The sequence below is a fragment of the Ranitomeya imitator genome, chromosome 8 (assembly GCF_032444005.1).
Source record: "Ranitomeya imitator isolate aRanImi1 chromosome 8, aRanImi1.pri, whole genome shotgun sequence".
NCBI lineage: Eukaryota > Metazoa > Chordata > Amphibia > Anura > Dendrobatidae > Ranitomeya > Ranitomeya imitator.
This window is the reverse complement of record NC_091289.1, coordinates 142,247,400-142,273,344: the sequence shown is the minus strand read 5'-3', so window position 1 is coordinate 142,273,344 and position 25,945 is coordinate 142,247,400. Positions and strand designations below refer to the sequence as shown.

At 43.3% G+C, this 25,945-nt stretch overlaps 1 protein-coding gene across 2 annotated transcripts in view; it reads right to left on the bottom strand.

The window, feature by feature from the left end:
* The window catches only part of LOC138648018 (flavin-containing monooxygenase 3-like), a 57,161-nt gene extending 35,928 nt beyond the window's left edge, over positions 1 to 21,233 (bottom strand). The window contains exon 1 of one of the 2 annotated variants that reach the window (XM_069737474.1): positions 21,106 to 21,233. The gene's annotated coding sequence lies outside the window, so the exon portion shown is untranslated. The remainder of the gene's footprint in view (positions 1 to 21,105) is intronic. The other variant, XM_069737476.1, reaches the window with a different exon arrangement.
* Positions 21,234 to 25,945: the final 4,712 nt, after the last annotated feature.

The window sequence follows — 25,945 nt, the reverse complement described above, 5'->3', positions numbered from 1 at the left end:
ACATTTTGCAAGCATTAAAAATTGGATGTGTTGTCAGGTCAACAGACTGCTCCTGGGAGAAAAGTAATGTAATAAATTTTTTTAGTTGCATCAATCCCTGGTGTGATACTTAGAAAAGCACTGAGGGAGATGGATGGGGGATGGGGGGGGGACCTTTTATCCTCTTCTGTGTTTCCTGTCCCTGTAAGGAGGAGGAGGATGACCTACATGGTGCTCTCGGGATGGACACCTGGAGACATAATTACCGGTAGGTCTAATACCCATTTTTTGTTCATTCTGCCTCCCAAAAATTATAGCTTTCAAAATATGACAATGATAGTTTTTGCAAAGAAAAAGTGTCTTTTAGTGCGTGACAGCAGCTAAACATAAAAACCTGATATAAATCTGATATCACTGTTAATTTCTGATATACGTGATTAAGATGGAACCCCCAGCAGAAGATTCCCTATAATGAGGCAGATGGAGGAACTGTAGAGGCTGTCTTGCCTATCATCCAGTGGTGCTCGTCTTTTTAGGTGTGCATAAAAGCGCAGTCCGTTACAGTTTTGTGCACTTCTGAAAAGAAGGGCAACTCTGAGCAGAGGCCAGACAGAGTCCAGAGTAGTTCTGCTGCCTCATTATAGTGAATGGATCCCTCAGGAATTTCATCTGAATCACGTCAGAGCTCTAGGTAGAAACCCCAAAGTCAGTGATCCAAAAAGTTATGTAAAATGTTCCATATAAAAGCTTCAACTCAATCCAAACAAAAATCAAATCCCCACTCACGGCTGTCATCTATCAATGGTAATATATGGGGTGTCCACGTTACTGATAATACAAAGGCCCCTCACCTCCAAAAGAAATTCAGCGAACTATGTGGTCCCAAATCCAAAGGCTCCTCTCCCTTCTGAGCCTCACAGTGTGCCTAAACCACATTTAGTATCCCCATGTTTGGCAGGGGTATAATTTCCAAAATGGGGTCACTTGAGGGTGGATTCTCCTCTTCTAGCACTTAGGGGCTCTGCAGATGGAGTCTGCAAACTAAGCGTTAATGTACAGCCACATATGGGGTATTTCCATACACAGCAGAAATTGTATGACAAATTTTGATGCCATTTTTACCCACTTCCCTGTGTGAAACTATAAAATTTGGGGCTACAACAAATTTTTTTGTGGCAAAACTGTAATTATGTTTTCTTCACTGCCGAATGGCTCTGGCTCTCCGCTTTCTACAACATACTCCTGCCGCCCGGGTAATCTGAACCCCCACCAACAACACCCGCAGGCCTCCATACCTACGGGCATACTTTCCACGGTCCAGGCAAAAAGTAAGTGTGTAGTGTTATTTTTGCTATATCACGGCTATCACTATCTTATTGTTAGTTCCAGCATCAGCCGTTCATGGGCACATTATAGGTTCTAGGTAAGAACTCACATGTCTAGTTAGTTGTCTATGTTTTAGCGCGATACCTCACTTGTTAGATTTCTCTTTCTTCCACCTCGTGGTTGTGACAGGGGTGGCACGGCACCTGTCTGGTATCAGCAGCTTTAGACCCTCCTATTCTTAGCGCCAGTGTGTTACTATTATTTTCTAGTTGCTTATTAATTTGTATTATTTTGTATTATTTTTCATTTACATGGATCTTCCCATGAGCAATGGACATTTTAATTAATAGATCTTGGAAAGAAGTTGATTAAAATTAACTTTGTTGGTAGGAAAACGCCTTTAAGAACAGCCCTTCATTCAAATACTAAAACTTTTTGTGTACCGCTGTATCTGCCGTCATGTTCAATAAAACTGCATGGCATTTTGTGTTGGTCTTTTATTTATTTTTGTTTTGTTTTTATTCTTTTAAGGGTTATCTTGTGAGAGTCACGCATCACATGTTTTTCTAATCCTGGAAACTCAACTTGTGACAATTTATTTAAACAGTAAGTCCCTTTAGTGCAGGGACAAACCTGAACATCTTTTGAGATGAGCTATAATATAAACCTCTGGGGAAAAGCATCCTCTCTCTTGCTAGTATACATGAATATACTTTTTTTACTGTTTAGAATAGCTCAGTTAACTGGCTTTTTTTGCTCCAAGCCGTCCTACAAAAACATATACTGTATTTTGGGGTATACAGTACTTATGTGACACAAGTCCAGGTATCTTTGGAGAAATCCAATGTTTAAAAAATGAATTACCTTCTACTGTCCTGTAATAGTCCAAATATCAATGATATTTTGTGTTTAATGAGTCCAAAAAATAATAAGCTAATTGCAAAGTGTCCTGCTTTTCAGTCTGCTGAGAATGAGTTACAATGTGTGGAGAAATTCAGCAGTTTATAGTCTATGTCCCCTCAGTACCACTGTAAGGAAAATGAAGAACAGTTCTAACTGAAATCAATGGTTATTCAGACCAAGAAGGTTTTATTTACAGCTTCTCTCTGATCTGGCTTATGGAAAATAACCCAATTTTCTATCATTATTTTTATTTATTATTATTATTATTTATTGTTATAGTGCCATTTATTCCATGGCGCTTTACATGTTAGGAGGGGTATACATAGTAAAAACAAGTACAATAATCTTAACCCCTTTACCCCCAAGGGTGGTTTGCACGTCAATGACCAGGCCAATTTTTACAATTCTGACCACTGTCCCTTTATGAGGTTATAACTCCGAAACGCTTCAACGGATCCTGGTGATTCTGACATTGTTTTCTCGTGACATATTGTACTTCATGATAGTGGTAAAATTTCTTTAATAGTACCTGCGTTTATTTGTGAAAAAAGCGGAAATTTGGCGAAAATTTTGAAAATTTCGCAATTTTCAAACTTTGAATTTTTATGCAATTAAATCACAGAGATATGTCACACAAAATACTTAATAAGTAACATTTCCCACATGTCTCCTTTACATCAGCATAATTTTGGAACCAATTTTTTTTTTTGTTAGGGAGTTATAAGGGTTAAAAGTTGACCAGCAATTTCTCATTTTTTCAACACCATTTTTTTTTAGGGACCACGTCTCATTTGAAGTCATTTTGAGGGGTCTATATGATAGAAAATGCCCAAGTGTGACACCATTCTAAAAACTGCACCCCTCAAGGTGCTCAAAACCACATTCAAGAAGTTTATTAACCCTTCAGGTGTTTGATAGGAATTTTTGGAATGTTTAAATAAAAATGAACATTTAACTTTTTTACACAAAAAATTTACTTCAGCTCCAATTTGTTTTATTTTACCAAGGGTAACAGGAGAAAATGGACCCCAAAAGTTGTTGTCCAATTTGTCCTGAGTACGCTGATACCCCATATGTGGCAGTAAACCACTGTTTGGGCGCATGGGAGAGCTCGGAAGGGAAGGAGCGCCGTTTGACTTTTCAATGCAAAATTGACTGGAATTGAGATGGGACGCCATGTTGCGTTTGGAGAGCCCCTGATGTGCCTAAACATTGAAACCCCCCACAAGTGACACCATTTTGGAAAGTAGACCCCCTAAGGAACTTATCTGGATGTGTGGTGAGCACTTTGACCCACCAAGTGCTTCACAGAAGTTTATAATGCAGAACCGTAAAAATAAAAAATCATATTTTTTCACAAAAATTATATTTTTGCCCCCAATTTTTTATTTTTCCAAGGGTAAGAGAAGAAATTGGACCTCAAAAGTTGTTGTCCAATTTGTCCTGAGTACGCTGATACCCCATATGTGGCAGTAAACCACTGTTTGGGCGCATGGGAGAGCTCGGAAGGGAAGGAGCGCCGTTTGACTTTTCAATGCAAAATTGACAGAAATTGAGATGGGACGCCATGTTGCGTTTGGAGAGCGACTGATGTGCCTAAACATTGAAACCCCCCCACAAGTGACACCATTTTGGAAAGTAGACCCCCTAAGGAACTTATCTAGAGGTGTGGTGAGCACTTTGACCCACCAAGTGCTTCACAGAAGTTTATAATGCAGAACCGTAAAAATAAAAAATCATATTTTTTCACAAAAATTATATTTTTGCCCCCAATTTTTTATTTTTCCAAGGGTAAGAGAAGAAATTGGACCTCAAAAGTTGTTGTCCAATTTGTCCTGAGTACGCTGATACCCCATATGTGGCAGTAAACCACTGTTTGGGCGCATGGGAGAGCTCGGAAGGGAAGGAGCGCCGTTTGACTTTTCAATGCAAAATTGACAGGAATTGAGATGGGACGCCATGTTGCGTTTGGAGAGCCACTGATGTGCCTAAACATTGAAACCCCCCACAAGTGACACCATTTTGGAAAGTAGACCCCCTAAGGAACTTATCTGGATGTGTGGTGAGCACTTTGACCCACCAAGGGCTTCACAGAAGTTTATAATGCAGAGCCATAAAAATAAAACAAAATTTTTTTCCCACAAAAATTATTTTTTAGCCCCCAGTTTTGTATTTTCCCTAGGGTAACAGGAGAAATTGGACTCGAAAAGTTGTTGTCCAATTTGTCCTGAGTACGCTGATACCCCATATGTGGGGGGGAACCACCGTTTGGGCGCATGGGAGGGCTCGGAAGGGAAGGAGCGCCATTTGGAATGCAGACTTAGATGGAATGGTCTGCAGGCGTCACATTGCGTTTGCAGAGCCCTAATGTACCTAAACAGTAGAAACCCCCCACAAGTGACACCATTTTGGAAAGTAGACCCCCTAAGGAACTCATCTTGATGTGTTGTGAGAGCTTTGAACCCCCAAGTATTTCACTACAGTTTATAACGCAGAGCCGTGCAAATAAAAAATATTTTTTTTCCACAAAAATTATATTTTAGCCCCCAGTTTTGTATTTTTCCAAGGTTAGCAGGAGAAATTGGACCCTAAATGTTGTTGTCCAATTTGTCCTGAGTACGCTGATACCCGATATGTGGGGGGGAACCACCGTTTGGGCGCATGGGAGGGCTCGGAAGGGAAGGAGCATCATTTGGAATGCAGACTTAGATGGATTGGTCTGCAGGCGTCACATTGTGTTTGCAGAGCCCCTAATGTACCTAAACAGTAGAAACCCCCCACAAGTGACCCCATATTGGAAACTAGACCCCTCAATGAACTTATCTAGATGTGTTGTGAGAACTTTGAACCCCCAAGTGTTTCACTACAGTTTATAACGCAGAGCCGTGAAAATAAAAAATATTTTTGTTTTCCCACAAAAATTATTTTTTAGCCCCCAGTTTTGTATTTTCCCAAGGGTAACAGGAGAAATTGGTCCACAAAAGTTGTTGTCCAATTTGTCCTGAGTACGCTGATACCCCATATGTGAGGGTAAACCCCTGTTTGGGCACACAGGAGAGCTCGGAAGGGAAGGAGCACTGTTTTACTTTTTCAACGCAGAATTGGCTGGAATTGAGATCGGACGCCATGTCGTGTTTGGAGAGCCCCTGATGTGTCTAAACAGTGGAAACCCCCCAATTATAAATGAAACCCTAATCCAAACACACCCCTAACCCTAATCCCAACAGTAACCCTAACCACACCTCTAACCCTGACACACCCCTAACCCTAATCCCAACCCTATTCCCAACTGTAAATGTAATCTAAACCCTAACCCTAACTTTAGCCCCAACCCTAACTGTAGCCCCAACCCTAACCCTAGCCCTAACCCTAACCCTAGCCCTAGCCCTAGCCCTAACCCTAGCCCTAACCCTAGCCCTAACCCTAGCCCTAACCCTAGCCCTAGCCCTAGCCCTAACCCTAGCCCTAACCCTAGCCCTAGCCCTAACCCTAGCCCTAGCCCTAACCCTAGCCCTAACCCTAGCCCTAGCCCTAACCCTAACCCTAGCCCTAATGGGAAAATGGAAATAAATACATTTTTTTTTATTTTTCCCTAACTAAGGGGGTGATGAAGGGGGGTTTGATTTACTTTTATAGCGAGTTTTTTAGCGGATTTTTATGATTGGCAGCCGTCACACACTGAAAGACCCTTTTTATTGCAAAAAATATTTTTTGCAATACCACATTTTGAGAGCTATAATTTTTCCATATTTTGGTCCACAGAGTCATGTGAGGTCTTGTTTTTTGCGGGACGAGTTGACGTTTTTATTGAAAACATTTTCGGGCACGTGACATTTTTTGATCGCTTTTTATTCTGATTTTTGTGAGAAAGAATGACCAAAAACCAGCTATTCATGAATTTCTATTGGGGGAGGCGTTTATACCGTTCCGCGTTTGGTAAAATTGATAAATCAGTTTTATTCTTCGGGTCAGTACGATTACAGCGACACCTCATTTATATCATTTTTTTATGTTTTGGCGCTGTTATACGATAAAAACTATTTTACAGAAAAAATAATTATTTTTGCATCGCTTTATTCTCAGGACTATAACTTTTTTATTTTTTTGCTGATGATGCTGTATGGCAGCTCGTTTTTTGCGGGACAATATGACGCTTTCAGCGGTACCGTGCTTATTTATATCTGTCCTTTTGATCGCGTGTTATTCCACTTTTTGTTCGGCGGTATGATAATAAAGCGTTGTTTTTTGCCTCGTTTTTTTTTTTTTTTTCTTACGGTGTTTACTGAAGGGGTTAACTAGTGGGACAGTTTTATAGGTCGGGTCGTTACGGATGCGGCGATACTAAATATGTGTACTTTTATTGGGTTTTTTTTTATTTAGATGAAGAAATGTATTTATGGGAATAATATTTTTTATTTTTTTTTCATTATTTTGGAATATTTTTTTTTATTTTTTTTACACATTTGGAATTTTTTTTTTTTACTTTTTTACTTTGTCCCAGGGGGGGACATCACAGATCAGTGATCTGACAGTGTGCACAGCACTCTGTCAGATCACTGATCTGATAGCAGTGCAGGCTGCTTCACAGTGCCTGCTCTAAGCAGGCTCTGTGAAGCCACCTCCCTCCCTGCAGGACCCGGATCCGTGGCCATCTTGGATCCGGGGCTGGAGGGAGCAGGGAGGGAGGTGAGACCCTCGCAGCAACGCGATCACATCGCGTTGCTCCGGGGGTCTCAGGGAAGCCCGCAGGGAGCCCCCTCCCTGCGCTGTGCTTCCCTGCACCGCCGGCACATCGCGATCATCTTTGATCGCGGTGTGCCAGGGGTTAATGTGCCGGGGGCAGTCCATGACCGCTCCTGGCACATAGTGCCGGATGTCAGCTGCGATAAGCAGCTGACACCCGGCCGCGATCGGCCGCGCTCCCCCCGTGAGCGCGGCCGATCGGCTATGACGTACTATCCCGTCCAGGGTCAGATAAGCCCAGGGCACCTCGACGGGATAGTACGTCTAAGGTCACAGAGGGGTTAATCAATACAAGTCACAACTGGCACAGGAGGAGTGAGGACCCTGCCCGCGAAGGCTCACAATCTACAAGGGATGGGTGAGAATACAGTAGGTGAGGATAGAGCTGGTCATGCAGCGGTTTGGTCGATCGGTGGTTACTGCAGGTTGTAGGCTTGTCTGAAGAGGTCGGTCTTCAGATTCTTTTTGAAGGTTTCGATGGTAGGCGAGAGTCTGATGTGTTGTGGTAGAGGGTTCCAGAGTAGGGGTGATACGCGAGAGAAATCTTGTATACGATTGTGGGAAGAGGAGATAAGAGGGGAGTAGAGAAGGAGATCTTGTGAGGATCGGAGGTTGCGTGTAGGTAAGTACCGGGAGACGAGGTCACAGATGTATGGAGGAGACAGGTTGTGGATAGCTTTGTACGTCATTGTTAGGGTTTTGTACTGGAGTCTCTGGGCAATTGGGAGCCAGTGAAGGGATTGACAGAGGGGAGAGGCCGGGGAATAGCGGGGGGGCAGGTGGATTAGTCGGACAGCAGAGTTTAGAATAGATTGGAGGGGTACGAGAGTGTTAGAGGGGAGGCCACAGAGCAGGAGGTTGCAGTAGTCAAGGCGAGAGATGATGAGGGCATGGACTAGGGTTTTTGCAGATTCTTGGTTGAGAAATGAACGGATTTGTGAAATATTTTTGAGTTGAAGTCGTCAGGAAGTGGAAAGGGCTTGGATATGTGGTTTGAAGGAGAGATCAGTGTCAAGGATTACCCTGAGGCAGCGAGCTTGTGGGACTGGGGAGAGTGGGCAGCCATTTACTGTAATGGATAGGTTCATTGGGGGGTCGCGTGAGATGGGGGAAAGATGATGAATTCTGTTTTGTCCATGTTAGGTTTCAGAAATCTAGCGGAGAAGAAGGATAAAATAGTGGACAGACAATGAGGGATTCTGGTTTGTAGGGAGGTGATATCTGGTCCAGAGATGTAGATCTGTGTGTCATCAGCATAGAGGTGATACTAAAAGCCATGAGATTCTATGAGCTGTCCCAGGCCAAAGGTGTAAATGGAGAAGAGCAGGGGCCCAAGGACTGAACCTTTTGGGACTCCGACAGATAGGGTTAGAGGTGAGGAGGTGGTGTGTGAATGGGAGACGCTGAATGTCCGGTCTGTTAGGTATGATGAGATCCAGGATAGGGCCAAGTCTGTGATGCCAAAGGATGAGAGGGTCTGTAATAATAGGGAATGGTCAACTGTGTCAAAGGCTGCCAACAGGTCGAGGAGGAGGAGGACAGAGTAGTGTCGCTTGCTCTTGGCGGTTAAGAGGTCATTGATGACCTTAGTTAGGGCAGTTTCAGTGGAATGGTGTGACCGGAAGCCAGATTGTAAGCAGTCGAAGAGGGAGCAAGAAGAGAGATGGGAGGACAGTTCAAGGTAAACGTGTTATTCCAGTAGTTTGGAGGCATAAGGGAGAAGTGATATAGGGCGATAGCTAGATACAGAGGATGGGTCAAGAGAGGGCTTTTTGAGGATAGGTGTGATGGAGGCATGTTTAAAGCTTGAGGGGAAAACTGTTATGATCCGGTGACCTTGGAGCCGCATGAAACTTTCTCTGGAGTAGGTGGAAACTGTACTGACCGCAAATCCTAAACTAACACAGCAACTAGAAGTAGCCGTGGGGTGTGCCTAACAAACCCTAGACACCTCGACACAGCTGGAGGACTAAATACCCCTATAGATGGAAATAGGAATTCTACCTTGCCTCAGAACAGAACCCCAAAGGATAGGCAGCCCCCCACGAATATTGACTGAGTAGGAGAGGAAAGACACACGCAGGTAGAAAACAGGATTTAGCAAAAGAGGCCACTCTAACTAAATAGGAAAGGATAGGACAGAATACTAAGCGGTCAGTATTAAAACCCTTCCAAAAATATCCACAGCAGATAATACAAAAAATTCCACCATCTAACTAAAGACGTGGAACATATATCTGCAACTCCTGAGAATCCAACAAGACTGAGAAAATACTGACACAATCTAAGCTGGACAAGAAAAAACAAATGAATAGCACTGAATTATCAAGCACACAGCATGTGTGCCGCAGAAACAAAACCAGACACTTATCTTTGCTGAATTGGCAGCAAGGCAGGAGGAACCAGACAGAGGTCCAACACCTCCCAACAACCACGGACAACTGGCAAGGACTAATGAATCCTGCACACCTAAATACCCCAGTCAGAACTGCAATCAGCAGATACACCTGACCAGGACTGCAACCCAGGGACAACTGCATTACCACCTACAACCACCGGAGGGAACCCAAAAGCAGAATTCACAACAGTGAAACCTTGAGGTGGGGTCACCGAACCCTCACCAGAGCCCCCAGGCCGATCAAAACGAGCCAGATGAAAGGCACGGACCAAATCAGCAGCATGGACATCAGAGGCAAAAACCCAAGAATTATCCTCCTGGCCATAACCCTTCCATTTGACAAGGTACTGAAGCCTCCATCTCGAAAAACGAGAATCCAAAATCTTCTCAACCACATACTCCAACTCCCTATCAACCAACACAGGGGCCGGAGGATCAACAGAGGGAACAACGGGCACCACATATTTCCGCAATAAAGATCTATGGAAGACATTATGGATAGCAAAAGAGGCCGGAAGCGACAATCGAAAAGACACCGGATTAATAATCCCAGAAATCCTATAAGGACCAATAAACTGAGGCTTAAACTTAGGGTAAGAAACCTTCATAGGAACATGACGGGAAGATAACCAGACCAGATCCCCAACCCGAAGCCGGGAACCAACACACCGACGACGGTTAGCAAAACGTTGAGCCTCCTCCTGAGACAACACCAAATTGTCCACCACATGAGCCCAAATCTGCTGTAACCTGTCAACCACAGAATCCACACCAAAACAGTCAGAAGGCTCAACCTGCCCAGAAGAAAAACGAGGATGAAAACCAAAATTACAAAAGAAAGGCGAAACCAAATTAGCCGAACTAGCCCGATTATTAAGGGCAAACTCGGCCAATAGCAAGAAGGCCACCCAATCATCCTGATCAGCAGACACAAAGCATCTCAAATAAGTCTCCAAAGTCTGATTAGTTCGCTCGGTCTGGCGATTTGTCTGAGGATGAAATGCAGAAGAAAAAGACAAATCAATGCCCAGCCTAGCACAAAAGGCCCGCCAAAACCTAGAAACAAACTGGGAACCTCTGTCGGACACAATATTCTCCAGAATACCATGCAATCGAACCACATGCTGAAAAAACAACGGAACCAAATCTGAAGAGGAAGGCAATTTAGGCAAAGGCACCAAATGAACCATCTTAGAGAACCGGTCACAAACAACCCAGATAACCGACATCCTCTGGGAAACAGGAAGATCAGAAATAAAATCCATAGAAATATGCGTCCAGGGCCTCTCAGGGATCGGCAATGGCATAAGCAACCCACTAGCACGGGAACAACAAGGCTTGGCCCACGCACAAGTCCCACAGGACTGCAGAAAAGAACGCACATCATGTGACAAAGAAGGCCACCAAAAGGACCTACCAACCAAATCTCTGGTACCAAAAATACCAGGATGACCAGCCAACACAGAGCAGTGAACCTCAGAAATCACTCTACTAGTCCATCTGTCAGGAACAAACAGTTTCCCCACTGGACAGCGGTCAGGTCTGTCAGCCTGAAATTCCTGAAGAACCCGTCGTAAATCAGGGGAAATGGCAGAAAGGACCACCCCTTCTTTCAGAATGCCGACCGGTTCAAGGACCTCAGGAGAATCAGGCAACAAACTCCTAGTGAGGGCATCAGCCTTAACATTCTTAGAACCCGGAAGATACGAAACCACAAAATCAAAATGGGAAAAAAACAAGGACCATCGAGCCTGTCTAAGATTCAGCCGTTTGGCAGATTCGAGGTAAATCAGATTCTTATGATCGGTCAAGACCACAATACGGTGCTTAGCTCCCTCAAGCCAATGTCGACACTCCTCAAACGCCCACTTCATAGCCAACAACTCCCGATTGCCGACGTCATAATTGCGTTCAGCAGGCGAAAACTTACGGGAAAAGAAGGCACACGGTTTCATCAAGGAACCAACAGAATCCCTCTGAGACAAAATGGCCCCTGCCCCAATCTCAGAAGCGTCAATCTCAACCTGAAACGGAAGAGAAACATCCGGTTGGCGCAACACCGGAGCAGAAGTAAATCGGCGTTTAAGCTCCTGAAAGGCAGAGACAGCCGCAGAGGACCAATTCGCCACATCAGCGCCTTTCTTCATCAAATCGGTCAAGGGTTTAACCACGCTGGAGAAGTTAGCAATGAAATGGCGATAAAAGTTTGCAAAACCCAAAAATTTCTGAAGGCTCTTCACGGATGTGGGTTGAATCCAATCATGAATGGCCTGAACCTTAACCGGATCCATCTCCATAGATGAGGGAGAAAAAATGAAGCCCAAAAAAGAAACCTTCTGCACCCCAAAGAGACACTTAGACCCCTTCACAAACAAAGCATTGTCATGAAGGATCTGAAATACCATCCTGACCTGTTCCACATGAGACTCCCAATCATCGGAAAAAATCAAAATATCGTCCAAATATACAATCAAGAATTTATCAATATAAGTCCGGAAGATATCATGCATGAAGGACTGAAAAACAGATGGAGCATTAGTGAGCCCGAATGGCATCACAAGGTATTCAAAATGGCCTTCGGGCGTATTAAACGCGGTTTTCCATTCATCACCCTGCTTAATACAAACAAGATTATATGCCCCCCGAAGGTCAATCTTAGTAAACCAACTAGCCCCCTTAATCCTAACAAACAAATCGGAAAGCAAAGGTAAAGGGTATTGAAACTTGACCGTGATCTTATTCAAGAGGCGATAATCAATACAGGGTCTCAAGGAGCCATCCTTCTTAGCAACAAAAAAAAATCCCGCTCCCAGCGGTGAAGAAGATGGCCGAATATGCCCTTTCTCCAAAGACTCCTTAACATAACTCCGCATGGCGGTATGTTCAGGCATAGACAGGTTGAAAAGTCGGCCCTTAGGAAACTTACAGCCTGGAATCAAGTCAATAGCACAATCACAGTCCCTGTGCGGTGCAAGGGAACTGGACTTGGGCTCATCGAATACATCCTGAAAATCAGACAAAAACTCTGGAATTTCAGAAGAGGACGAAGAGGAGATTGACATCAAAGGAACATCATTATGAACTCCCTGACAACCCCAACTAGTCACAGACATAGACTTCCAATCCAACACAGGATTATGTACCTGCAACCACGGAAAACCCAGCACGATAGCATCATGCAAATTATGCAACACCAGAAATCGACAATCTTCCTGATGGGCTGGCGCCATGCGCATGGTCACCTGTGTCCAAAACTGGGGCTTATTTTTAGCCAACGGTGTAGCATCAATGCCCCTTAAAGGAATAGGGTTCTGCAAAGGCTGCAAGGGAAAACCACAACGCCTGGCAAACTCAAAGTCCATTAAGTTCAAGGCGGCGCCTGAATCCACAAACGCCATGACAGAAAATGATGACAATGAGCAGATCAAGCAAACCAAAAGAAGAAAAAAGCCCATGCATAAATATGTGCACACCTGCTACAAAGTTATGAGAAAATATATATAATTTTTATTAGCACAAACACCAAACAACACAAAATATAAAATCAATTAAAAACAATGTAGATTGTTTCTTGTTTATTACAACTCCATGAGTATATATATAGAGAGGGTTTTGTAATGTACATCTTCATATGGGTAAGGGTGTATGGTCACTGTTGTTTTTAATTGATTTTATATTTTGTGTTGTTTGGTGTTTGTGCTAATAAAAATTATATATATTTTCTCATAACTTTGTAGCAGGTGTGCACATATTTATGCATGGGCTTTTTTCTTCTTTTGGTTTGATTTATATATTCCATGCATTTGTCAGCACCCTGCTTCTTTGATATTATAAATTATATATTATTGTAAGACGGTGGTGCACCCGAACATTTAAATATCGACTAATGAGCAGATCAAGGACACGGATAACAGAAATTTAGGTTGTACAGTACTGATGGTAATTGAACTAGCGATCCTCTTTGTCCTCTTAGGGCAGACTGAAATGACATGAGAAGCGTCGCCACAATAATAACACAACCTATTCTGACATCTGAATCCTTGTCGTTCCGTTCTAGACAGAATCCTATCACACTGCATTGGCTCAGGAATTTGCTCTGAGGACAACGCCACAGCGCGCACAGTTCTGCACTCCCGCAAGCGCCGATCAATCTGAATGGCCAGAAACATAGAATCACTCAGACCGAATGGCGTGGGAAACCCCACCATAACATCTTTAACGGATTCAGAAAGACCCTTTCTTAAAATTGCCGCCAAAGCATCATCATTCCATTTAGTCAACACAGACCATTTTCTAAATTTCTGACAATACAATTCTGCCGCCTCTTGACCCTGAGACAGGGCCAACAAGGTCTTCTCCGCTTGATCCACAGAATTCGGTTCATCATATAATAATCCTAAAGCCTGAAAAAAGGAGTCTACATTAAACAAAGCCGGATTCCCAGATTCCAGGGAAAATGCCCAATCCTGTGGATCGCCATGCAGCAGGGAGATGACGATTTTAACCTGCTGAATGAAATCACCGGAGGATCGAGGTCTCAGAGCAAAAAACAGTTTACAGTTGTTTTTAAAACTCAAAAATTTGGACCTGTCACCAAAAAACAAATCAGGAGTAGGAATCTTCGGCTCTAAAGCAGGAGTCTGAACAATATAATCAGAAATACCCTGTACCCTAGCAGCAAGCTGGTCTACACGAGAAGCTAATTCCTGAACATCCATGCTAGCACAAGACTCCTCAGCCACCCAGAGAAAAAGAGGGAAGAAAAGACAAAGCAGACTGCAGAAAAATGGCTCAACACCTTTCTTCCCTTCTTCTGAGATGCATTTAACTCATTATTGGCCAGTTGTACTGTTATGATCCGGTGACCTTGGAGCCGCATGAAACTTTCTCTGGAGTAGGTGGAAACTGTACTGACCGCAAATCCTAAACTAACACCGCAACTAGAAGTAGCCGTGGGGTGTGCCTAACAAACCCTAGACACCTCGACACAGCCGGATGACTAAATACCCCTATAGATGGAAATAGGAATTCTACCTTGCCTCAGAACAGAACCCCAAAGGATAGGCAGCCCCCCACGAATATTGACTGTGAGTAGGAGAGGAAAGACACACGCAGGCAGAAAACAGGATTTAGCAAAAGAGGCCACTCTAGCTAAATAGGAAAGGATAGGACAGAATACTAAGCGGTCAGTATTAAAACTCTTCCAGAAATATCCACAGCAGATAATACAAAAAATTCCACCATCTAACTAAAGACGTGGAACGTATATCTGCAACTCCTGAGAATCCAACAAGACTGAGAAAATACTGACACAATCTAAGCTGGACAAGAAAAAACAAATGAATAGCACTGAATTATCAAGCACACAGCATGTGTGCCACAGAAACAAAACCAGACACTTATCTTTGCTGAATTAGCAGCAAGGCAGGAGGAACCAGACAGAGGTCCAACACCTCCCAACAACCATGGACAACTGACAAGGACTAATGAATCCTGCACACCTAAATACCCCAGTCAGAACTGCAATCAGCAGATACACCTGACCAGGACTGCAACCCAGGGACAACTGCATTACCACCTACAACCACCGGAGGGAACCCAAAAGCAGAATTCACAACAGAAAACACCAGTTGTTAGTGATAGGTTGAAGAGATGGGTTAGGGTTGGGATGAAGACTGTGGTGAGGTTTGGGATGAGGTGGGATGGGAGCGGGTCAAGTGCACAGGTGGTGAAATGTGATCTTGAGAGTAGAGTGGAGAGTCGATCTTCTGTAATGGTGGAGAAGTTGGTTTTGGAGGTGGAGGGCTGGGAAGTCGGGAGGAAGGGCTCTGGGGGTTGTTGACAAAAACTGTCTCTGATGTTCTCATATGTTTTTTCAAAAGGGATTTTAAAGCAGACAGACCCAATTCTACAGTATGTAGCAAAATTATGTACAGCGCTGATTCATACATACCATAAGCTGATATGTTAAATCTTAGGTGTTTTTGTAGGGGAGAATACCGGGTTGTGGGTGCTCACAGGGCACAGGTTCTGGAACTGCAGGGGCAGAGCCTACTGTTGCAGGGGGAAAGGAGATTGAGGACAGAGCAGACCCTTAACCTGTGTAGAGGTGGTGTGGCAAGCCAGGATACAGCCTCCCCTGCTACACTATGTTACGGTGGCCTCCACTTCACCCACACTCCTCGCGCTGGCAACAAACATGGTGGAGGAGTGGGTCTTCTCCTTTCTTCCAACTGTACCTTTAACCCAATCCCACCTCTACCCTCCCATATCCTCCCCTCTTTTGAAGTCCACTCTGTCCGCATCTACTCCCCCTACAACCTCCAAATGGCCATCATATCCCGACCTCCAGGCCTGACCACTGCCTTTATTGACCAATTCTCCATCTGGCTCCTTCACTTTCTGTCTGCTGACATTCCCACCATCATCATGGGTGACTTCAACATCCCTATTGACACCCACCAGTCAGCAGCCTCCAAACTCCTGTCTCTTACTTCATCTTTTGGACTTACTCAGTGGTCCTCCTCAGCCACCCACACAGACGGACATACATTAGACCTGGTCTTCACCCGTCTCTGCTCCCTATCTAACTTCACCACCTCTCCTCTCCCTCTATCTGACCACCATCTACTCACTTTCTCATCCCTGACATCCTTACCTGTCACCCATGTCCAGCAACATGCACACTCCCCGCAGAAACCTCACACACCTAGACACCCACGCACTCTCTGACTCTATCCTACCACTGGCATCCATAGCTTCACTCCATGACACAGACACTGCCACTGCTTTCTATAATGCCACTCTGGTATAAGCCATCGACTCGGACGCCCCTGTCATGCATAGCAGAGTGCGACAAATCAGTAGACAACCCTGACACAATAACATCGCTAAAATGCTTCGGCAAGTATCCAGAACTGCACAACGGCGTTGGAAGAAAACGCATTCGCAAGATGATTTCACTGTACTCAAACAAGCAACACTCGCATTCAAATCAGCTCTCACCTCTGCTAAACAGGCCTATTTCACATCCCTCATATTTTCTTTAAAACTTTTAACTCCCTCCTCCGCCCACCACTGCCCCATCCGAGTTCCCTAATCGTTGCCGAGGACTTTGCCATGCACTTCAAAAATAAGATTGACCAAACAAGGCAAGTCTTTGTTGCCAAACCACCACAACCCCTTTGTATACCAGACCAATGCCCTAACCCCATAACTTCCCTCTCCAAAATTACTGAAGGGGAGCTTGCTCATCTTTTCTCCAAATCACACCTCACCACTTGTGTGCTTGACCCCATCCCAACTCCTCCCCAACCTCACCACCACACTAATCCCATCCATAACCCATCTCTTCAACCTATCACTAACTTCTGGTACCTACCCCTCTGCTTTCAAACATGCCACAATCACACCTATCTTCAAAAAGCCATCCCTTGACCCAAGCGCTATGTTCAGCTATCGCCCCATATCTTTGCTCCCATTTGCTTCCAAACTCCTTGAGCAGCACGTCCATGCTGAACTTTCTTCTCACGTTGCATCTAACTCTCTCTTCGACAACCTACAATCTGGCTTCCGTCCTCACCATTCCACTGAGATTGCCCTGACCAAAATTACTAATGACTTACTTACAGCCAAAGCTAACAGACAGTTCTCTATACTTCTCCTTCTAGACCTGTCCTCTGCCTTCAACACAGTTGACCACTGCCTCCTACTACAGATCCTCTCTTCCTTTGAAGTCAAAGACCTTGCCCTATCTTGGATCTCCTCATACCTTACCAACCGCACATTTAGCGTTTCCTACTCCCATAGTACCTATTCATCTCGCCCCCTCTCTGTTGGTGTCCCTCAAGGCTCTGTCCTAGCACCCTTACACTTCTCAATCTATGCACTCGGCCTGGGATGACTCATAAGGTCCTGTGGCTTCCAGTACCATCTATATGCTGATGACCCTCAGATCTACCTCTCTGGCCCAGATGTCACCTCTCTGCTCTCCAGAATCCCAGAGTGTCTATCAGCCATATCCTCCTTTTTCTCCTCTCACTTCCTCAAGCTCAATGTGGACAAATATGAACTAATTATCTTTCCTCCATCTCGCATATCTTCCCTACCTGATCTATCTATCAAAATAAATGAAATCACACTTTCCCCGTCCCCAAAATCCGCTGCCTCGGAGTAACCCTTGACTCTGCCTTGTCCTTCAAACTGCAGATCCAAGCTCTCGCCACCTCCTCAAAAATATTTCCAGAATCCGTCCTTTCCTCAACCCTCACTCTACCAAAATGCTTGTGCATGCCCTAATCATCTCCCGCCTCGACTACTGCAACATCCTCCTTTATGGCCTAACTTCTAACACTCTCACACCCCTACAGTCTGTCCTTAACTCTGCTGCCTGACTAATTAATCTCTCTCCTCGCTACACTCCTGCTTCCCCTCTTTGCAAATCCCTTCACTGGCTCCCAATTTCCCAGCGTATCCAGTTTAAACAACTAACACTGACGTACAAAGCCATCCATAACCTTTCTACTCCATATATTTCCAAACTACAGTAATCTCTCAATATATTCCCTCATGTAATCTCCGGTCCTCCCAAGACCTCCTTCTCTCTTCCACGCTTATTCACTCCTCACCCAATCGCTTCCAAGACTTCTCCCGAATAGCCTCCGTCCTCTGGAATTCTGTGCTCCAACATGTCCGTTTATCCACCACATTTGGATCCTTCAAAAGAAACCTGAAAACCCACCTCTTCAAGAAAGCTTACATCCTGTGCCTCTGTGTCGCTTTTTTCAGTTACCTGTGTTAGATTTTATCTGTCAGTTCTCGGTATCAAAATAACCTAAAGTTTCATCTAATCATAGAAATATGCAACCAATCCGTTTTGTTGCCCAATATGATGCAATAATTATAACAGACTATAGTATTTTTAAACAACCTGAAGCTCGAGTCCAGTGGATTAACTATCCATTGCCTTAGTGATGGCTTATAGTCTATTGATAGAACTAAAAGGACTTTCCGAACACACTAACAAAAAAAAACCTGGCTGTCCATGTAATGAGTCCCTAAACCTCCTTTTTTTATCTTTGTATTCTTGTTTTGGCTGCCCTTCATTTCCCTGCAGCCATTTCTGGAGTCTGTTATTGCTTATATAGATTCCTGCCAGCCCTTCCCCTGTACCTCTAGACTACATTTCCCATGAGATACAGCTGTATCTGTCCACAGTTCAAACACTTCCATTCTCAGTGCCCACCCACTTCACACCCAAAGCATTACCTTGAGACTTCTATAGAGTCTCAAGATGGATAAATTGCTAGACACACAGTTTCTCCTTGCTACCATTATCCCCTTATTGTGTGTTATCCTAAAACTCTCCCATAATCAATAATGTTACAGGTGCTGACACTAGCGCTTCGAAGGCTCCGTGTACTGCAGGGGCAAAAATTAGTCAGATAATGAATTCATTTAATGAAAAACACTCTGTAACACTGAGTAGCCTCCTTTCTGGCCAAAGTCTGTTGCGCAGGTTTAACTTCTGTTCCTTTTCCTCTCTGCACTCATCCCCAGTCACCCACAACTTACTGGGAAACATGGGCCTTGTCATCCATTACATTACCATTTAGATCACACTGCTCTTACATCTGTTAGCTGAGACCTGCCTTCTGCCTTCTGCATGCAGGATGGCCCTTGAATGACGGGTAAAGCAGTAAAGCAGTTAATACATGTAAAGCAGTTAATACAATGTAAAGCAGTTAATACAAGAGAAGATAGTATTCTGCTACAGATGGATCTGGATAAGTTGGAAACTTGGGCTGAAAGGTGGCAGATGAGGTTTAACAATGATAAATGTAAGGTTATACACTTGGGAAGAAGGAATCAATATCACCATTACACACTGAATGGGAAACCACTGGGTAAATCTGACAGGGAGAAGGACTTGGGGATCCTAGTTAATGATAAACTTACCTGGAGCAGCCAGTGCCAGGCAGCAGCTGCCAAGGCAAACAGGATCATGGGGTGCATTAAAAGAGGTCTGGATACACTTGATGAGAGCATTATACTGCCTCTGTACAAATCCCTAGTTAGACCGCACATGGAGTACTGTGTCCAGTTTTGGGCACCGGTGCTCAGGAAGGATATAATGGAACTAGAGAGAGTACAAAGGAGGGCAACAAAATTATTAAAGGGGATGGGAGAACTACAATACCCAGATAGATTAGCGAAATTAGGATTATTTAGTCTAGAAAAAAGACGACTGAGGGGCGATCTAATAACCATGTATAAGTATATAAGGGGACAATACAAATATCTCGCTGAGGATCTGTTTATACCAAGGAAGGTGACGGGCACAAGGGGGCATTCTTTGCGTCTGGAGGAGAGAAGGTTTTTCCACCAACATAGAAGAGGATTCTTTACTGTTAGGGCAGTGAGAATCTGGAATTGCTTGCCTGAGGAGGTGGTGATGGCGAACTCAGTCGAGGGGTTCAAGAGAGGCCTGGATGTCTTCCTGGAGCAGAACAATATTGTATCATACAATTATTAGGTTCTGTAGAAGGACGTAGATCTGGGGATTTATTATGATGGAATATAGGCTGAACTGGATTGACAAATGTCTTTTTTCGGCCTTACTAACTATGTTACTATGTTACTATGTAATGTTCCTCTGAAAAGCACAGATAGGGAATCTCTGTATTCTGTGCTTTGATTGGATGATAACAAGAAGTAAGGAGCTCTTTGGTCACATGACCAAGTTTGACAGCTCAGGAACGGAGAAGAATTTTAACAGTAAGTTATGAACTTTCTTCATTATAATCTGCATGCCCAGAAAACCCTTTTTAACGGGTAAACCTAAGACCTTTTTCCTGATCTGTTCTTTTCAATTTTCATATAACTGATTCTTATAGAAAATATACTCTATCAAACAATGAACTGCAGAAAGATTAATAATGGTAAGTAGTATAAAGCAGATTCCTAATATTTTAGTATTTTACTGAAGATGCAAATAAAAACTGGAAAAAGTCAACACTGAAATTGTTGAATTCACCAACACTATATGTCCATTTGTATAACATAAAATAGTTACCTATACAAAGAAAATAAAGCATGAAATTCCAATATGTGACTTGTTATCCCAGCTGAGAGAATAATTTACTAATAATCTTATACATGGATGGTTACACAATCAAGGCTTTCTCTCTTTACTTATACCATTTTTCTTTTTTGCACTCTTATTTATATTTAATAACGCTATCAGTGTTTGGTTTACAGAATCAAGCAAGATAACGACTATGTAATAATATAGGGCACGGCACTCTTGGCTTCTAGGAGGTGCACAAGTTGGGTTTCCAACCCGTCAAATCAATGCAATAAATACTTGGCACTCAGGAGATGATAGAAAGTGAACAATTCATTTATTGGGTGCATCCACAGTTTACTATCATCTCCTGAGTGCCAAGTATTTATTGCAAGCAAGATAACGACAACACATAAATTAATCCAACTTCTGTTGTATACTACTTTTACAACTCTTACTAACAATGTCTCCATTATTTCCTGCTTAGTTTAGGATATCATATTAACTTAAATGCGCTATAGTGTCTAAGAGTATTGTTTAATTGTAAAATATTATCAAGGAAGATACTGTACAGGATTGTTAAGGTAGATGACTAGGGGTTAACTGTGGAACAGTAAAAGCTACACAGCACATTTTACTGTTCTTGTACCCATTGGAGCATTAGTACCTGTGTGAAACTTTCCTTACTTACTTTTTGCTGTTCTTGGTGAAAATTAGGTTTTCTTTTGTGATAATTTTTAAGTGGAATGAGCAGAACCTTGACAGGACATTAATCTGCTGCTAGTTCTGTGTACTTTGCAGTCTGCCAGGATTTTTTTTTCATAGGTCTTGCAAACCAACATTTTCAGACTCCACCCTGTAGCAAGAAAGGGGATGTCAAAGTTTCAGTTAATGTCATATGTTTTAAGGGCAACACACATAAGATGGGTGCAATACGAAAAGACTGCTATATGGGGCTATAGATTCCAGCAAAACTGTCCAAGACCAGCACCTTAAGAGCTGACTTTTAAGCACACTGAATATTAGGAAACATCACCACTATCGATGAGCAAGCGTGCTCGCTAGGGTTGAGTGAAACGGATCGGTCATTTTCATAAGTCGCCGACTTTTGGCAAAGTCGGGTTTCATGAAACCCGACCTGTTCCCAGTGTGGGATCGGCCATGAGGTCGGTGATCTTCGCGCCAAAGTCGCGTTTCATATGACGCGTTCAGCGCCATTTCTCAGCCAATGAAGGTGGACGCAGAGTGTGGGCAGCGTGATGACATAGGTCCTGGTCCCCACCATCTTAGAGAAGGGCATTGCAGTGATTGGCTTGCTGTCTGCGACGTCACAGGGGCTATAAAGGGGCGTGCACACCGACCACCATCTTACTGCTGCTGATCTGAGCATAGGGAGAGGTTGCTGCAGCTTCGTCAGAAGCAGGGATAGCGTTAGGCAGGGTCCATTAACCCCCAAACCGCTTGTGCTGTAGCGATTTCCACTGTCCAACACCACCTTTTCTTTGCAGGGACAGTGGAGGCTATATTTGTCTTCATCAGCTCTGTAGCTTATTAGGCTGCCCTAGAAGGCTCCCTGATAGCTGCATTGCTGTGTGTACGCCGCTGTGCAAACCAACTGCTTTTTTCAAAGCACAAATCCTCTTGTTCCTTCCTTTCTGCACAGCTATCTTGTTTGTTTGTCCAAACTTTTGTGTGCAGCAGTCCTTTTTATTGCTGCCTGCCATACTTTTCTGAGATTATTGTAGGGAGATAGTAATTGTAGTACAGTCCCTTTTTTTTTTAATATATCTTCAAGCCACTTTCTTCCCCTGAAACTGTGTAGTGTAAAACAGTGGGCCTGTATTTTTCTGCACTGTCCCACACCTAAAAAGGGAGATTTATATTGCCAATCAGTGCATCTGCGCCAATCCTGTCTGTGGTATCTGTCAGTCATTTTCTGTCACAGAAACTATACTGTAATACAGTGGGGCTGATTTATTCACTAGTCTCCCATATAAAAAAAGGGGAGATTATTATTGGCAAATCTGTGCATCTGTGCCAGTCCTGTCTGTGGTATCTGCAGGGGCTGGCTTGCACTTTTCAGCCTGGGGGGCAATCACAAGGCAGTGGCCCACCAGTTGCGGTGGACCACCCCTGCCCTGCTTATCTCTGGTCCCTGCATTAAAGCAGCAGAAATTACATGCTTTAAAAAACGGGATGGTATATAGATATGGGAACAGAACGGAGCTTGCTGAATAGATATGGGAACACAAGCAAGCTTACTACCTACATAGATACTGCAACAGAAGCAAGCTGACTGCATAGACACAAGATTGGAACCAAGATTACTACATACATACCTGAACTGAACTGAGCTTACAAAAAAGATATGTGAGCAGAATCAAGCTTACTACAAAGCTATGGGAAAAGAAGGGAGCTTACTACAGAGATAAGGGAGCAGAGCCAAGCTTTCGCTTACTAAGTCTACTACATAGATAGAGCAATAAAACCAAGACTCCTACGTAGATATGGGAACAGAAACAAGCTTACCGCATACGTATGGTACCAGAATCTAGATTACTACATTGATACAGTACCAGAACCAAGCTTACTGCTTACATGTGGTAACATAACTGAGCTGATTTACAAACATACATCAGCATAGTGGAGATGGAATTTCATAAAATCTCCTCCGCTATGCTGTAATATCTGGACGCTGCGGATATACACAGTGTCCAATCCGCAGCAAATCCTGATTTATTATGCCCTGTGGAAACATGCCCTTACACATACAGGATGATATATTACTTGCATATGAAACACTGTCATACAAACATCAGATGTTATACACATGTGTATGTGTGTAGATATGTGTACATGACAGTGTGTATACTGTATAACATCTCATGTCTGTACACAAAGTATAAGGCCATGTTCACACTTGCGCATATTTGCCATGTTTTTTTTCTGCGCAGATTTGTTAACAAAACCTGAAGCAAAACGTGATGCCAGCCAAGTGAATGAGAAACCTGAAGTGTCATGCAGATGTTGAGTATTCTTGACTTAGTTCACACAGGGCGTTTTTGCAATGTATGTTATTGATGCTTTTCTTATGCAAATTTTCAGCTGCATTTTACAGAACCAGCAAAGGCTATAAGATTTCAGAAATCTCATGCACACATTGTTTTTTTTTTGTCATCAGGATTTTGTGCTTTGCATGTCTTTTTGCACAATGGAGCATGTCACTTTCACCATTTGTTTACCCACTGAAATGAATGGGTGGTGAAAAAATGTTGACAAAACACACCAAAAACTCAGGTATCAGGTTTTGCTGCTTTTTTGTGCCAAAACCCTGATTCTATAGAATAGGACTTTTTTTTCAACACTAAACTTTATCAGTATGCACAAGAGACAAATCTAGCATGCCAAAACCGCAGCAAAAACCTCACTAAAAAATGCAGCAAAAAACGCAAGAAAAACATACTTTTTTCTGCAGCTTCTTTCTTGCCAAGAGATCAGGTTTTGCTGCAGAAAAACCGCATAGTGTGAACTTACCCTTTCAGATTTGGTGCAGAGAATAATCTGCAGCATGTCAATTCTCTGTGCATTTTTCCCTGCGTTTTTCACCATTGACTTCACTCAAATCAGTTAAAAACGCAGGGATAAAAAATACCGGTTTTGTAGCTGCGTGTTTCCTGCCAAGAAAGGCTGAAATTTTACTTTGTGCGCATACACCAAGGGTATGTCCACAGTATTTGGTGCAGAAATTTCTGCCCCATTTCTGTCTTTCTTTGCAGGAAAAAGGCTGCATATAGTAGTTTTTGAGGTGTTTTTTTACATGCATTTTTATTGCAGATTTTTCCCCACTTATTAGGCTGCCGTCACACTATCAGTATTTGGTCAGTATTTTACATCAGTATTTGTAAGCCAAAACCAGGAGTGGAACAATTAGAGGAAACGTATAATAGAAACATATGCACCACTTCTGCATTTATCACCCACTTCTGGTTTTGGCTTACAAATACTGATGTAAAATACTGACCAAATACTGATAGTGTGACGGCAGCCTTAGTCTGAGTGAAATCTGCAGCAAAAGCACTGATAAAAGTGACATGCTGAAGATTTACATCTGTACCAATTCTGCAAGGAAAAAAATATAAGGAATGTTTGCACGAGACATCAGCATTCTCAGTCACTTGCTGGCAATAGGAATCCCTTTAGGTTTGGTGAGAAATCTGTGTAGAAAAATCTGCGACAATCTGCAGCGTGTGCACAGGCCCTAACACATACAACATAACATATAACTGGCCTTTGATATACAGTCATGGCCAAAATTTTTGAGAATGACACCAAAATTATATTTTCACATGATCTGCTGCCCTCTGGTTTTTATTAGTGTTTGTCTGATGTTTATATCACATACAGAAATATAATTGCAATCATATTATAAGTACCAATAGGTTATATTGACAGTTAGAATGAGTTAATGCAGCAAGTCAATATTTGCAGTGTTGACCCTTCTTCTTCAAGACCTCTGCAATTCTCCCTGGCATGCTCTCAATCAACTTCTGGACCAAATCCTGACTGATAGCAGTCCATTCTTGCATAATCAATGCTTGCATTTTGCCAGAATTTGTTGGTTTTTGTTTGTCCACCCGTCTCTTGATGATTGACCACAAGTTCTCAATGGGATTAAGATCTGGGGAGTAAATCTTTATGTTTTGTTCCATGAGCCATTTAGTTATCACCTTTGCTTTATGGCAAGGTGCTCCATCATGCTGGAAAAGGCATTGTTAGGCGCCAAACTGCTCTTGGACGGTTGGGAGAAGTTGCTCTTGGAGGACATTCTGGTACCATTCTTTATTCATGGCTGTGTTTTTAGGCAAGACTGTGAGTGAGCCGATTCCCTTGGCTGAGAAGCAACCCCACACATGAATGGTTTCAGGATGCTTTACAGTTGGCATGAGACAAGACTGGTGGTAGCGCTCACCTCTTCTTCTCCGAATAAGCTGAATTCCAGATGTCTCAAACAATCGAAAAGAGGATTCATCAGAGAAAATGACTTTGCCCCGGTCCTCAGCAGTCCACTCCCTGTACCTTTTGCAGAATATCAGTCGGTTCCTGATGTTTTCCGGAGAGAAGTGGCTTCTTTGCTGCCCTCCTTGAAACCAGGCCTTGCTCAAAGAGTCTCCACCTCACAGTGCGTGCAGAAGCACTCACACCAGCCTGCTGCCATTCCTGAGCAAGCTCGGCACTGCTGGGAGTCCGATCCCGCAGCTGAAGCAGTTTTAAGATCCGGTCCTGGCGCTTGCTGGTCTTTCTTGGGCGCCCTGGAGCCTTTTTGACAACAATGGCTCTCTCTCCTTGAAGTCCTTGATGATGCGATAGATTGTTGACTGAGGTGCAATCTTTGTAGCTGCGATACTCTTCCCTGTTAGGCCATTTTTGTGCAGTGCCATGATGGCTGCATGTGTTTCTTTAGAGATAACCATGGTTAACTGAAGAGAAACAATGATACCAAGCACCAGCCTCCTTTTAAAGTGTCCAGTGAT